This window comes from Crinia signifera, chromosome 5 (genome assembly GCF_055691185.1).
Source record: "Crinia signifera chromosome 5, ASM5569118v1, whole genome shotgun sequence".
NCBI classification, from domain to species: domain Eukaryota; kingdom Metazoa; phylum Chordata; class Amphibia; order Anura; family Myobatrachidae; genus Crinia; species Crinia signifera.
Window position 1 is genome coordinate 80,744,304 of NC_139221.1, and position 14,924 is coordinate 80,759,227.

Below are 14,924 nucleotides of genomic sequence, written 5' to 3' on the forward strand. Positions count from 1 at the left end.
GTCCTCTGCACACCTCTCCATTAAAAGGCAGTATATAAATAACCCAAAAAAGTCTCCTGTGAGTTATTGTTAATTATTTCTTTGTATGTTTGTATGTCTGAAGGCCCCATCCTCCTGACCCCCCCATCCGAGAGTAACAATATGATGACCCCTTTCCCTTTGCTCAAGGTTTATACAAAGATTTCCACTCGCCTATACCACTACTATTGGGGGATCGCCCAGCAGCCTCCTCGTCTCATACCACTCTGTGTATTGTAAGGTGTTTTGGATTCTCTTTTGAAAGTCTGCTGGTAGAGTCACAATGTAACTTTCCCAGGTTTCCAAAAAATTTGGGGTTCGTTTTTCCTTGTCTAAGGTTGTCTCCAACCAATCCATCTGAAAGATGTGATGGAGCTTAGTTTTAAAGAGAGCTAACGAAGGAGACTGCGTGGATATCCAATCATGCAAAATGGTTTTACATGCCGCTGCCTGTATGGCCAGTACAAGTTTTCTACATCCCCTAGTCACCCTCTGTTCTGTAGGAATGATTCCAAATATGGCCCACTCTGCATTAAAGGGTATGTAGTTTATTAAATTATCTAGCGTGAATTTCCTCACTTGTAGCCAGAAACCTCTTGTAATTGGGCATGTCCAAAGACAGTGTAGTAACCCCGCCTCTGCCTCTCCACAACGAGGGCAGGATCCATTTGATGGCATCCCTGCCAGGAGCTGTCTGTGAGGTGAAAAATAAGCTCTATGAAAAAGGTTTAAAAATTGCTCCTGGTATTGGGCAGCAGGTAACATACGGCAAGAGCTTACCAAGGTTTTTAGCAATATTTCACAGGATAGATCGGGGAAATCCCTTAGCCATAGCTTCATACCTGACCTTGTGTCCTCGTGTACTATAAGTGGTCTAAGGTAGTTGTAGTGCAAGGAAATGGCTTTTTCGATGACGGGCTTAGCTCTCAGTACCCCATCCAAGTCATTGTACCAATCTTTGTCAGAAAGGTGTTTAACTGTTATTTTAGCATAGTGGCTCATTTGGAAGTAAGCGAAGGGAAAGTTGTTCAGTATTGGGAATTTCTGGCCAGCCTGCTGAAAGGTTAACACTTTGTTTGAGGAGGGGTCGCATATGTCCTTCAAACTAGAGATTCCCTCTCTGTCAAACAGGGTAAAGGGGAATGCAGCCTCCCCATGTTGGAAATCTCCATTGCCCACAAATGTTAGGAACAGCGAGTGGTGTGAATTCAAATATTTTGCATGTTTCAGCTTATGCCATAATTTATAAGTAGTCCATAATAGTGGATTGTCTTTCAAAAGACCCAATTTTTAATTGTATAGTCACCCATGGGTGATTTCATACCCCCACTATCCAACTAAGCATGGAGTTGATTTTATATAGTGTGGCGAGCGCAGCGAGCCACCAACCCCGAAGCTTGGCGAACGCAGCAAGCCCCGCGAGGGGACGCAGAATACATGTAAAGTAATCCTCGTCCCCTCACCACGCTTCGGGCTCAGTGGCTCGCTGCGCTCGCCACACTATATAAAATCAACTCCATGCGTAGTTGGATAATGGGGGTAATGAAATCACCCATGGTTGACTATACAATTAAAAATTGGGTCTTTACAATGAAAAATCGCATCGCATGCCTTAAGTAGTGGCATGCAATGAAAAAATCGGGTGCCCATATAATACATAAGTACCATTTTATACTGCTTAAGTTTGAATAAATACAATTTTCATTGAAGCTTGTGATTCAGTGCATGGTATATTAAATACATCAATTAGCTCAGTGCTTCCACAAACAAATCCAGTTTATCCTATACTTTGTTTGCAACTTAGGGGTCTATTTAATGCTGTGGGCGAGCGGTGACAACGAGCAGGGCTTCCTGCTCACTGTCACCGCTCGCTCCGTCAGTATTCAACTCTCCCCCCTCATACGCCAATTCCCCCTCACTCCGATTTTTGAGCGAGGGGGAATCGGCGTATGCGGCTGCAGAAGCAGTGAGACTCGCGGCTAAATACAGTGGGTTCACTGCATTAGCCGCAGGTCTTGCTGTTTGGGGGAATCCTAGCCTATGACGGCAAGGATTCCCCCAGAACTTTGAATAGGGCGTGCAGCCGGCGAGGGGGTAAAACAGCGAGGATTGCTGGTTTTCTGCAATCCTCGCTGTTTAACCCCCTCGCCAGCTGTGGCAAGTGGCATTGAATACTACCCTTAGAGTGCATAACAAGTATTAGAAGTCAGACGTGTTGACATCAGCACGTCAGAAGCTGTGTATAAAAATATCAATTAATATAAAAAAGTATTTATCTATCATATTTAAATTCTTTAACACCTAAAAATAAGCGCCTGATTAGTTGTGTTTTATTTGTTCTGATGGGCAGCTGACATCTGCTGCCCACCCTCCGCACCCACATCATGAGCACATTTACATGGGAACGCCCATGAAATGCTGGTCATTCCCATTGGTGCAACACCTCGTTGCCGCCCCCCCCCCACACACACACACACACACACACTGCTAGATGCGAATGGGACGAGGAACAGGCAGTTCGCCATGTCCACTCACACCAAGCATCTGCACATGTGCAGATGCTCAATATCGCTCCCCTGTGTAAACACGCAGGGGTGCGAGTGAACCAGAATAGGGGCTAAATTTCCAATTCAACATGAGCCTCTTTGTGTGCTGTTTTATATTTCTACTTTTCTTGCACAGGACACATACTGTAAGCTGCTCTGTGGATGTTGAATCCAAAGCGCTAAACAGGCCAACTTTTTGTTTGGGGTATATAGGATCTATGATAACATCAGCTTACTTACGGGCCTTACTAGAAACAAGAAAGAAAGAGAAATCACTGAAAGGTGCAGGAGGGTGTGTACAAAACAAGCCAGAAGGTGATCAACATCTCTAAGATCATTTCACAAAAATAATTTTTGTACAATACCCCAAACACATTTCAATGTATCTTTTGATGTCAGGATGGATAGATAGATTTTCCTGCACCGTCAGGAACACACAGCCCACACCTACACCTCCACCTCCTTGAGGAAGCAGCGTGCCGGGGACCTAAAGGGGAACAGAAGTCAGAGGAGGCGGCCCGGAGCAAGCACATCGGGCGTCACCGAAGCCACGCCCTAATGCGTTTCACAAACTATTTCCCTAGGTGCTTTGAAACAGGTGTATTGGTAACTGCCTCACCTTTAAAAGCATAGTTGCTGTGAGCTATAGACCAGATCGCATGCCTGAAGTCTAAAGGGGCCTACTCATGTAGGGATTTGCTGAGCATTCTGAGTGACGCTAGATCATGTAGGGGGGACTACCAACTGCCCCCCTGGCGGGACACTGCCAGACCCGGGCGGGGCCTCCAATGAAAAAAAAAGGGGAGTTCCTGTGAATATAGGGACAGTTGGGAAGTATGACACACACACAAACATTGCTTGTAGCCTAAAACATTTCCAGAATAATACAGTATGTTGATATCCATTGATCTGGATAAAGTCCATCATATTTGTTAAACTGATTTTAACAAAACACTGGCAAAGTGACAGATATTTGCTCCCAATGGTCACAAGAACTGTAAATCACATTTGTAAGCGAGGTCTTAAGGATATATGGACTTAAAACCGACATAAAAAAATAGAAGAGAACGTTAAAATACCGGGTAAAATTGCAAACAAACAAAGCCTCAACCAACGGTGTATGTCATAAAGCTACACACCTGTTACCTGGCTGGCAAAAGAAGTGCAATCTGAAGGAAACAAATGGTGCGCTGCATTATTTGCCATTGCATTAGGAGCTCAGAATCACGTTCATGATACTTATGCCAACATATGAGTGCCAAGCCAGAACAAAACCTCTTTTTAATTAAGGGACTATGTGGTGACTGGCGTGTAATCAAGGTACAACATGATTGACCATACACTGTAGTACTGTAGACTCCAAGGTGACATCAATCGTAGCTGTTTTTTTTATTTAATTTTATTGTATTTTTGTTGAAAAGCAAAAATATCTGTTCATACAATACATTATCATCAACTTCTAGAAAGGTGTAAATTATTAGCTGTGTTTCGAAACAATTGCAACAAAGTACAAATGTAAAACCTGTTCCAGTTACTTGGCGGCCCATTCTAGTGTGGGGAATAGGGTAGTAAGGCAGACAGGAAAGCACTGCTGCCGTCTCTATATGAAATACTTATGGTACTACTAGTACTGCTAATCATCATTATTATTATTATTCATAATATACTAGTATAAATAATAATAATAATTATTAGTAGAAGTATGATGCTAAATGTATTCAATGTAAACATGTGACACATCATTTTCAGCATAAATATTCAGCTCATATGTAAATGAGTTTGTAACAACTTTATTATATGTTTATTATTCTAGGACAAAGAAACAGGAAATTTGTGCATCACCTTTTATCAACTGAAGATATGAACTACAGACAATGTATTATTTATTGTTCATGTCATCCATGTTGCAACAAACTACAATATTTTGTCTTATTTAATTCAAAGTTGTAATTCTGTTCTATTTAGGCAATATGCATTCTTGTAATATCAACATATGAATTGCCAACCCTGGCAGAATGTAATATTTCAGTTAGACTCAATACAGGTGGTGAGGATTAGACACGAAGGGGCAGATGTATTAAGGGTACTTGTTTCCTAGCACGGCGCCCGTCATGGGTCATAAGTTAAGGTATACGATGGACGCGACCAACGCGATTTTAGGGCTATTTTTAGCCTTTTTTCCGACAATTAAAAAATCGCGTCCATCGCATGCCATAACTTAAGGTATGCGATGCGACCGACGCGATTTAACATTGAATGCATTGTATTCAATGTTAAATTTCCATGTAAAATCGGGTCCATTGTATGCCATTATAATGGCATACAATGCGACCGATGCGATGGACCCGATTTTACATAGGGAACAATGTTAAATGGGCCAATGGACCCGATTTTTGATTGTATACCCACCCTGATGGGTAATTTGATGGGTAATTTGTATGTGAAATGCCCCTCATTGTTAACGCCACCCCACGATGAACGCCAACCCGAATCGTGGCGAGCGGCGGTGGTACGCGTCCTCCGACCTTTTCATACCCCCACTATCCACGTCAGTGTGGAGTTGATTTTATATAGTGTAGCGAGCGCAGTGAGCCCGAAGCGTGGCGAGCCCAGCGAGGGGACGCACAATACCTGTGAAGTAATGCGCGTGCGCTCGCCACGCTTCGGGCTCGCCACACTATATAAAATCAACTCCACACCGACGTGGATAGTGGGGGTATGAAAAGGTTGGAGGATGCGTACCGCCGCCCCTTGCGGGCTCGTGCTAGGAAACAAGTACCGTATTAAGCCTTAACAAGAGATAAATGCAAGGGTGATAAAGAGAGATAAACGTCCAGCCAATCAGCTCCTTACTGACTTTTTTTTTTAAAACAGCCTGTAACATGGCAGTTAGCAGGTGATTGGCTGGACATTTATCTCTCTTTTTCACCCTTGCATTTATCTCTTGTTAAGGCTTAATGCATCTGCCCCAAGTGGAGGTTACAGTCAGACTTACGGGTGGGGGGTGGGGGTGGGGGGGAGTAAGACACAAGACTAAGGAGAGGGTTAGGGAAATAGGGATCAGGGTTAGGACTGGTATGCTCCACAGATTGCCAGTCCATGGGATGTCTCCGCTGGAAGTGATCGCTACTTGACTGATAGGACATGAAAGATGCTACTGGAGAAGCTTCAGCTGGCCGGCCCAGAGCATGTCACTGCTAGCCCACCAGAGATGATAGGTCTACAGTCTAGTTTAGTCTAATGCGTTAACATTTCATCAGTGTTTACATGATGAATGCAGGGCCGGCAACAGAAATCTTGGGGCCCCGTACAATGATATTTCTGGGGCCCCCACCTAATCCCAAATACACACAACCCTTTCTGCATGAGCCTCATTTAACCTTTCGCTTCTCCAGCTCCTGCATTCAGGTGCAAACTTCTCTCATTCTCAATCCTGATGGCCTGGCTCCTGGCTGCTGCCTCCTGCTGGCTCCCGGTCTGTCACTTTCACAAAAGGATGCCAAGTACTACGAGCAGGCAGGGCAGGTCTTCGCAGAGCACAAAACAGAGGCCACGCGCATGTGCAGTAAAAGTCCAGTAGCTAGAGTCTGAGGCCACAGAGCCAGCGGCAGGTACGGCTGTGTGCCTGTGGCCCCAGGCCATGCGCATACATAGAGTAGACAGCTCTGAGCGCCAAGCAGCAGGGCGCACACACAGTGTAGACGGCTCTGAGCACCGAGTGTCAGGGCGCACACACAGTAGATGGCATTGGCACACAGTGAGTCAGTCAGACTCAACCACACACAGACGGTGCACAGTAGACGGCCGGGCCGCCGGAATAACTGACAGGCCAGCTAGTACAGGCGGCGGCCATGCTGGGGCATGGAAGCTCTGGGGCCCTTCAGAATGCTGGGGCCCATCACACTTGTCCCCCTTGACCTTCCCTGAATGAATGTCACCATGGTCAATGTAGCTGGTATGAATTTCAGCATATCATAAAACAACCCATTTTGATTTCCTGTAAACATATACTTAATTTAACAATAGAGATGTCATTTAGAGGTGGAAAAGTAAGCACTCACAATGTACGCTGAGAATATGTATTTATGTCCATTTTTCCAGTTTATCAAATTCCATAACCAGTCACTTAACCTTCATATACCATTCCTATCTAATCACATCCCCACTGTGCAGTCCACACATATCCACTCTCTTTCTTTTTCACATTTTCCATCCTTCTGACCCCTGGCCAAACTGCTGGGTCACCGATCACCGGCAGCACACCAGGAACCTTGCATTCTGGTGGAATTAATGCAATAAAGAATGAGTATCTATCCTTATGTATCAATTTCCCTATAGATCAGTGGTTTCCAACCTTTTTTCTCTCCCGTACCCCTTGATCAAGCTTTTCATTTATAAGTAACCCCTCCTCTCAATTTGAACTATCCACAGTATGTGTGTCATTATGCATGGCCTTATATTAAGGAATAGCTGAGGAGTAGTGTGTGGTCAGGAATTGAGTCCCTCTGTGTCTGGCCGCTGGCTGTGTACTGTCTCCGGGGTTCCTGCTAATGCCTGTAAGATTAATGCCACTGCTTCCTCCACCTGTGGCAGCGCAGGTAGCTCCCAGTGGATTGCTGATCGGGCAAAAACATGAGAAGACGCTAATGACGATGCAGACAGAACAAGAATTGATGCAACGTGATTCGTCTCCATGGCAATGGGAGACTTATGCTGGAGACTTCTTCTTCTTCCGCCATTAAAAATATTATTTTCAAGTACCCCCAACTGGTCTGCAGAGTACCCCCAGGGGTACTAGTACCCCAGGTTGGGAACCACTGCTATAGATTGTAAGCTTGAGAGCAGGGCCCTCCTACCTTTTGACTGTCTGTAAATACCCTGTTTGTTGTATCACGGAATATGCTGCGCTCTATAAGACACTGTTCATAAATAAATATTTTTTTTCAGCTCATACACAGTGGCATTTCTTCCAGACGTAAGTCAGAAGTTTGTATATTTACAGGGGCGTACGGAGGGCAGAGCACGAGCTCCGGGCACCGAAATAACACAGGATGCCAGAGCCGTGCAACTCAAGCTCTGACGCCAGTTTCTCTGCCCTGCCTGCCCGCTCAGAGTCTCCCACTGTGTCAGCCGCGGGCAGCGGCACAGCCTCTTGTGCAGGCTTACAGAACGCTCCTGTCAGCCCATACCACATCTCTGGTTTCCGGGCAACCAGAGACGCTAGTTCTCCTTCCGGCTTCCGCCTCCGGTAGGGATCGCGTCTCTGGTGCCGGTAGCTCGGCATTACTCACATGCACCATTAGGCTGGGGTGGGCTGATCAGCCTGGCCACTGACTATTGGTCCCTGAATCACTTTGAAGGGATTCAGGCTTGGCCAGGCTCTGCTGGTGATAGTTCTTGCTCCCCTGCAGGTCCTCTTTACTGGCCTGGCCTAGCCAATAGACACTTGCGGTCCAGAAGCCAATCAGAAGCAGCATTGGCTGCTGGACTGCGAACACCTATTGGCTAGCAGTCTAGCGGGAGACTTATGAATTGAAAATAGCGGGGGGGGGGAGCCAAAGAGCTGGGTGGGCGGGTGAGCGGGCTGCATTCCCCCTTGGCAACAAGCTATTTCAGTCCCCTTTGGCAACAAGCTATTTCAGTCCTGCTGGGCATCGAGCATGAAGCGCCAGGCATCGAAACATGCCCCTGCTCCGGGTACCTTGGCACGTAGCTACGCCACTGTATATTTACACCCTGCAATAGTGTAAAGAAAGCAGTGAGTTTTAAGGAAACATAAATACATGTGACTGATTGCCATTAAGGACCCAGGTTTCCTTGAAGACCCCTTTTCACTACTATTCCTTTGACTACATTTTTATTCCTCTGACTACACTTTTAGCAAGCCATCTAGTGCTGTCAGGAGGCATTAGACGCCTCGCTAAGCAGCGATTTTTTTGCTACTTAACGAGTCAACCAAAATCACCCCCCTTAATGCTTTTTAGTTTCGTTATTGCAGACTTCAACCCTAATGAGACACAGCTAATCCTTATAGTGGTTTAAAAGTTGACCTACGTGAAAAAGTTTTGGGTCATGATCAGATCTGATCTGTTTGTTGGACATGTTGCTATGGTTACTCTTCTTACAGCACTATCTTACAGTATGGGCAAACTAATCAGCTGCATGGAGTTTGTGACTTGCTCCATGCATTCTGCATATGGCGGCTGGCTAAAAGGCTGACAGAGGAAGATTATATTCAGCCAAACTAATTGCTAATTACACATATTCAACCCAACCAAGCATCATTATCTACCTGCCTCTTAGTGCCCGTGAATGTCTGCCAGCATGCTGATTTGTGAATGGTTGTAACTATCCACCAATCAGAGTGCAGTATCCTCTACCTGTCTCTTAGCCTACAGCTAAGCATGCTGATTGCTGAATGGCTGGAACTATCTGTCAGCTGAGTGCTGATAGCCATTAACAGTATGGAAGCATTGCTTTGCCCAGTGCCTACAATGCTCTTAAGATGGCCCAGTTTCATTGTTTGTTATATACGAGCCTTCTTATTAGCCTTTGATCTATCTGATATATGTTGTTTCCTGTAAATATTTGTCTTTAAGATCACTAGTAATTTAGGCACTTTGTGTAAAATTCAATGTAGTTTGTTTTAATCCCTTGTCATAAATGACTTGACTTATTATATTAATCACTTAATATTACAGAGGCCATACTAGACTGTAATGTGAAACAAGTGAACATACTTTAGAGTTAGATTTGGGGGAGTTATTTTGTTTCTGTGCAGGGTAAATACTTGCTGCTTTATCAGTACACTGCAATTTAGATTTCAGTTTGAACTAAAACCGAACACTCTCTCTGCACTTGTTACATTTGCCCAACCTGCAGTGCACATGGTTTTGCCCATTCGAAAAAGATTTTGCGTTTGCAATCAACACTGAATCAGGCCCTTTGTAACTAAAGCAAGGTCTTTGAAAGAAAAATGTCCCATTTTCATTCAAATGCACATGGCACTGCTGCTCTGAGGGCTGCTTATCGTGAATTATGCTTCACGGGTCTAAGTCCTGGGTATTGAGGCTAATTGAATAGCTTGTTTATACAATGCCATATTAATGTATTTATTAGCAGTAATTTAGTATATACTTATTCTGCTGTACTTTACATATCATTTCCGATGTTCCTTTTTATTTTTAATATGTTAGAATAATATTTGTACTATAACGGTTAAACCAAAAGACAATGCAAATATAATCCTTGGAGCTGGGTACTAATGACATGTTATTGGATGTTACAGAAATGTTAGTGTGGTCTTCTGATGAAGCAGGTATTGTAAAGGATTAGTTGTACACAATATGTACTCAGCTTCCTTATTCTTGCAACTTCTCTTATCTCTGAATACTGGACCAAACAGTACACGCTATTATAATAGCAAATACCATATCCATTTTCATCTATATTTTCAGACAAGCAGCACATAAACTAAAACATGCCTATTTATTTATGGCTTACATAAAGGATAGCACAAATGGAAGTTAAACCAGATTTAACTATCAAGTCATAAATTACAATGGATGCACCAATGCTAACAGGTGAGTGAGCACAGTTCTGCTTGATGAAGTACCTATCATTCTGTTAAGTTAGCGCAAATTTTTACTGTGTGCTTGAGTGTGGACTTAAGGGGGCCATACACTAGAATGATCTCAGGCCCGGAAGCACAATTTTGATGGGTCTTGCGATTGATTGTGTGCACATCGTGAGGTATATGGGTACGATGCGTGGTCCCGGGGTCGAGTGGTTGATCCTCAGATTATATGTGCTGTAGGTATGATCCATCAGCTTTGCTTATGGTTGTAAGCAGATCGTATGTACTTTTAAAGCACAAAGAATCAATCTTACGACCTGTATACCATTAGGTCCAGGTTGTGCAGAGCACCCAGGGGGTGTGGGTGCAGCTGTGGTTTCCAGGCTGCAATTAGCACCCAGAGGGTGTGGGTGCAGCTCCGCGGCAGGGCAGGCAGTCCACAGTGTCCAGGAAGTGCTGAGCGGACACTGCGCACAGTGGCCCCAGAATTAGATTTTTTTTCAAAAGATATGCCTGCCACTGATTGGCTGAGAGGTCTCTCTTAGCCAATTAGCGACCTCGCTGCTTTGGACTGGCACCATTTACACTGCACACGAGTGCAGGGGGCAGCATTTGGAGATGCCATCATCTTCAAGTGCCGGGACTGCCAAACTATGCGCTGGGACCACCGCTCGTCACGCTGGGGGAAAGCCCAGCACCAAGGTAAGATGCTGAGCTGCCCCAGCCTCCACGGCTCTGCTGCTGTCTGCACTGTACAGCAGCAGAGGCTGTGTGCACCCCCCACCCTATCTCCATACTGACCACAGGACGCTGCAGTCGGGAGTTTGGGCTCCCCCAATGGTGTAAACAAGCCCTGGGTCCGATGACCCTGGATATCCATTTACACTGCCCCACCACCTGGTGGTACCCCATTCACACCACCGCTGACCCAGGTCAACGAGGCAAAAACATGGGATTTTGCGGTGGTGTAAAGGGGAATACTGTAAGTAAACTATGTTTCCAGTAAAGCAAATTTATAGTTATGGGGTTCCCAAACTTTTTTGAAGCACAGCACCCTATAGTATGACAATTATATACAAGGCACCCCTAGGCCAAACGTATTTTAGAGAAATTAAATAAATTGTGTTTGTATTACATCTTCAAGTTTTTTTATGTAATGAGGGACAATATTTGCTTTTATTGCTCTACTACCTCTCCTCTTGACCCTATACCCTCGCAAATAAGTAAATCTCTGTCTCCTGTGCTCAGCCCAATCTTAACTAAAATCTGTAACCTCTCTTTCTCTACTGGTGTCTTTCCTTCATTGTTCAAACAAGCAGTTATTACTCCAATTCTGAAAAAACAGAATTCTGATCCAAGCTCTCTCTCAAACTACCGTCCCATTTCTCAACTTCCATGCACCTCCAACCTACTTGAAAGACTTGCCTATACTCGCCTCACACACTTTCTTAACTCGCACAACTTAATGGACCCGCATCAGTCAGGCTTTAGTGCCCAACACTCCACAGAGACAGCACTGACTAAAGTTGTGAATGATCTGGTCACTGCTAAGTCTAAAGGCCACTACTCACTACTAATTCTTCTAGATCTCTCTGCTTCTTTTGACACTGTTGACCACACACTTCTCATATAAACACTACCATCCATAGGTCTTAAAGACACAGCCCTCTCTAGGTTCTCATCCTACCTATCTAACCGCTCCTTTAGTCTTTGTTTCTCTGATTCTACCTCCTCTTCGCTACCTCTTTCAGTTGGAGTACCTCAGGGTTCAGTTTTAGGTCCCCTGCTTTTCTCAATCTATACCTCATCTCTTGGCAAACTAATCAGCTCCTTTGGATTTCAGTATCATCTGTATGCGGATGATACTCAGCTCTACCTATCCTCCCCGGACCTGTCCCCATCTGTATTGAGCCGTGTCTCTGAATGCCTTTCTGCTGTTTCATCATGGATGTCATCTCGTCACCTCAAACTTAATATCTCAAAAACAGAATTAATTATATTTCCGCCAATAAATCGTAGTTACCAACCTGATATCTCTATTGCTGTTGAGAAGATGACAATCACTCCTACCTCTCAAGCTTGCTGCCTAGGTGTTATCCTTGACTCAGAACTTTCCTTTGTACCCCACATTCAATATGTCTCAAAATCATGCCACATGCACCTAAAAAACATATTTAAAATTCGCCCTTACCTTACACAAGACACTGCAAAAACTCTAATCCATGCTCTCATCATCTCACGCATTGATTACTGCAATAGTCTCCTTATTGGCCTTCCCCAATACAGACTACAGTCCATTATGAATGCAGCTGCAAGGCTAATCTTCCTAGCCAGACGTTCATCATCTGCAAAGCTACTCCGTCAGTCACTTCTTTGGTTACCTGTATTCTACCGTATTCAATACAAAATTTTTTACTTACACACAAAGCCATAAACCAAACTACACCAACATACATATCTTCTCTGATCTCAAAATATCATCCAACACGACCTCTACGCTCCTCCCAAGATCTGCGTCTCTCATCCACACTCATTACTCGCTCCCATTCCCGACTGCAGGACTTTCTACGGGCTGCACCCACTCTGTGGAATGCCCTCCCAAGCACAATAAGACTCTCCTTCAGTCTCCAAACCTATAAGCGTTCCCTAAAAACTAATCTCTTCAGGCAAGCTTATCAAATTCCAGAACCAGTCATAGAACCTTGCATTCTGGTGGAATCGATGCAATAAAGAATACAGTATCTATCCTTATGTATCAATGCCTATTTCCCTATAGATTGTAAGCTTGCGAACAGGGCCCTTCTACATTTTGACTGTCTGTAAATACCCTGTTTTGTTGTATTACTGTCCCCTTTGTAAAGCGCAACAGAATATGCTGCGCTGTATAAGAAACTTTTAATAAATAAAAATAAATAAATATGTCCATATAATTTATGTTTGGCAGCCACAAGCATCTGTTTTGCCTTTTACATTGACAATAATTAATTTGAATTGGTCCTAGACCACCCCAGGTTGCCACGGCAGCACACAGTTTGGGAACAATTAGTATACTTGGGTGTTGGAATCCCGACTTACACAGGCCTCATGGGGTCCTCGACTCCCATAGACGGAGTATAGGTGTCGAGCACAGCGAGCCCGCAAGGGGCTGGAATCATCGGAATCTGAATCACCATCGGAATCCTAAGGGCTATACCAGTTTATGCAAACCCCAACCCAGTGTACCTTCACATTAACTATGCCTCGCTGACCAACCTGTCCAGCTCAGGTATTTACAATGGCAAGCAAATCATTGCATTAGAATTTTTTTTACATAAACTGGATGTATAGTATTCACGGTACTGATATTGGCCGATATCGCATCCGATATATTGGGTGCCGTGAAACTATACAAGTACTGTGTTCACATAGTGATTATTGTAGAAGGTTAAACTCATGTTCATCTCTATTGTAAATTGAGTATAATACAAGTTCTGAATTTCATTGTTTTCTGTAGAGAACAGTACTTAACAATACCAAGATGAATACATTTCTGAACTGAAAACAGATAACCAAATAATATCCTATTTGACAGTTATATCACCTCAAGCAGTTTGATTGTATGTCTCATTTAGGTTTGAGGTATACTGTACTTAGAATACTGTGCTAGATTACATTTATAGGTCTGCACATAGAATAATTGTAGTCTGAACAGAGTCCTACTCTGCCCCCTGGTGGTATAGAGCTAATTTACCACATATTTTCTATCCTATGTTTTCTCCAGATCAGCCTGACCTCCGAATAACCCTTCATCTGACCTACTGCTGGTCACTCTCACAGGCACATTTGTTTATCTTCGGCCTCAAGGCTCCGACCCAAAGTTTTCATCTCTAACCTTTATGTCCCCTCCATTCTAGTCGCCAGCCAGAGATTAAACGTGTGTTAGGTTTAGTTGTGTTTGCCAGGTCTCACATATATATAACCTCAATAAAGCACACAACTTTAGAATGCCTTTTGTTGGTATGTGGGTTGTTTACTTTCTCCTTCTTGGAAACCCTTTTAATGGTCCAGCACCAATTACAGCATAGTTCAGACGTGCAATAAAAATGAAAGCTGAAAACCTGAGTTTTACAAGTAAAGGTACATATGCTGGTAGTAATATAAAAGAAGAACCACTTCTAGCTTAATCCTCAGTGACAAATCATTCAGATGGACCTGACAAGACCTACTGTCATCCAGAAAGGTAAATGCACAGAAAAATCACCTTCATCTGTTGTGGGGAGAAAACGGCAAAAAAAGATTTGACTATGTACCGGATTGAAACCTGTTTCGACAGCTGCAAATTCGCAAGTCGCCTGATTATCGATTGACTGCGCATGTGCGCATAGCGTGCTTGCGCAGGACCTTTCTGTGAAAAAATCCAACATCTTTAGGGCTATTTCACACGCTCCGGCTCCTGCTTGGGTGGCGATTTCCCGCATGGCCAAGAAGCCGTGCCTCACACAGAAGTTTACAGGTTGGCCACAGCCCGGCAGCCATCCCTTCAGTGGTGGGATCCGGCTGTAACTGGACAGCCAGACCGTGGCCGTCCCGTGTGAATGGACACAATTGTGTCCATTATTAACTACTGTGTGCAGCACAGCTTTTCACCGTGCAGGGATTCGCCACCCGGCAAGAGCTGGAGCGTGTGAAACAGCCCTTAGGCCTAGTTTAAGTTTCTTTTGCGCATGCACGCACCTCCGGGGGGGGGGCGCCCGCAGCGACGCCGCTGGACGCAATGACGCTGTGCCCTCAACTTTTACCATCGG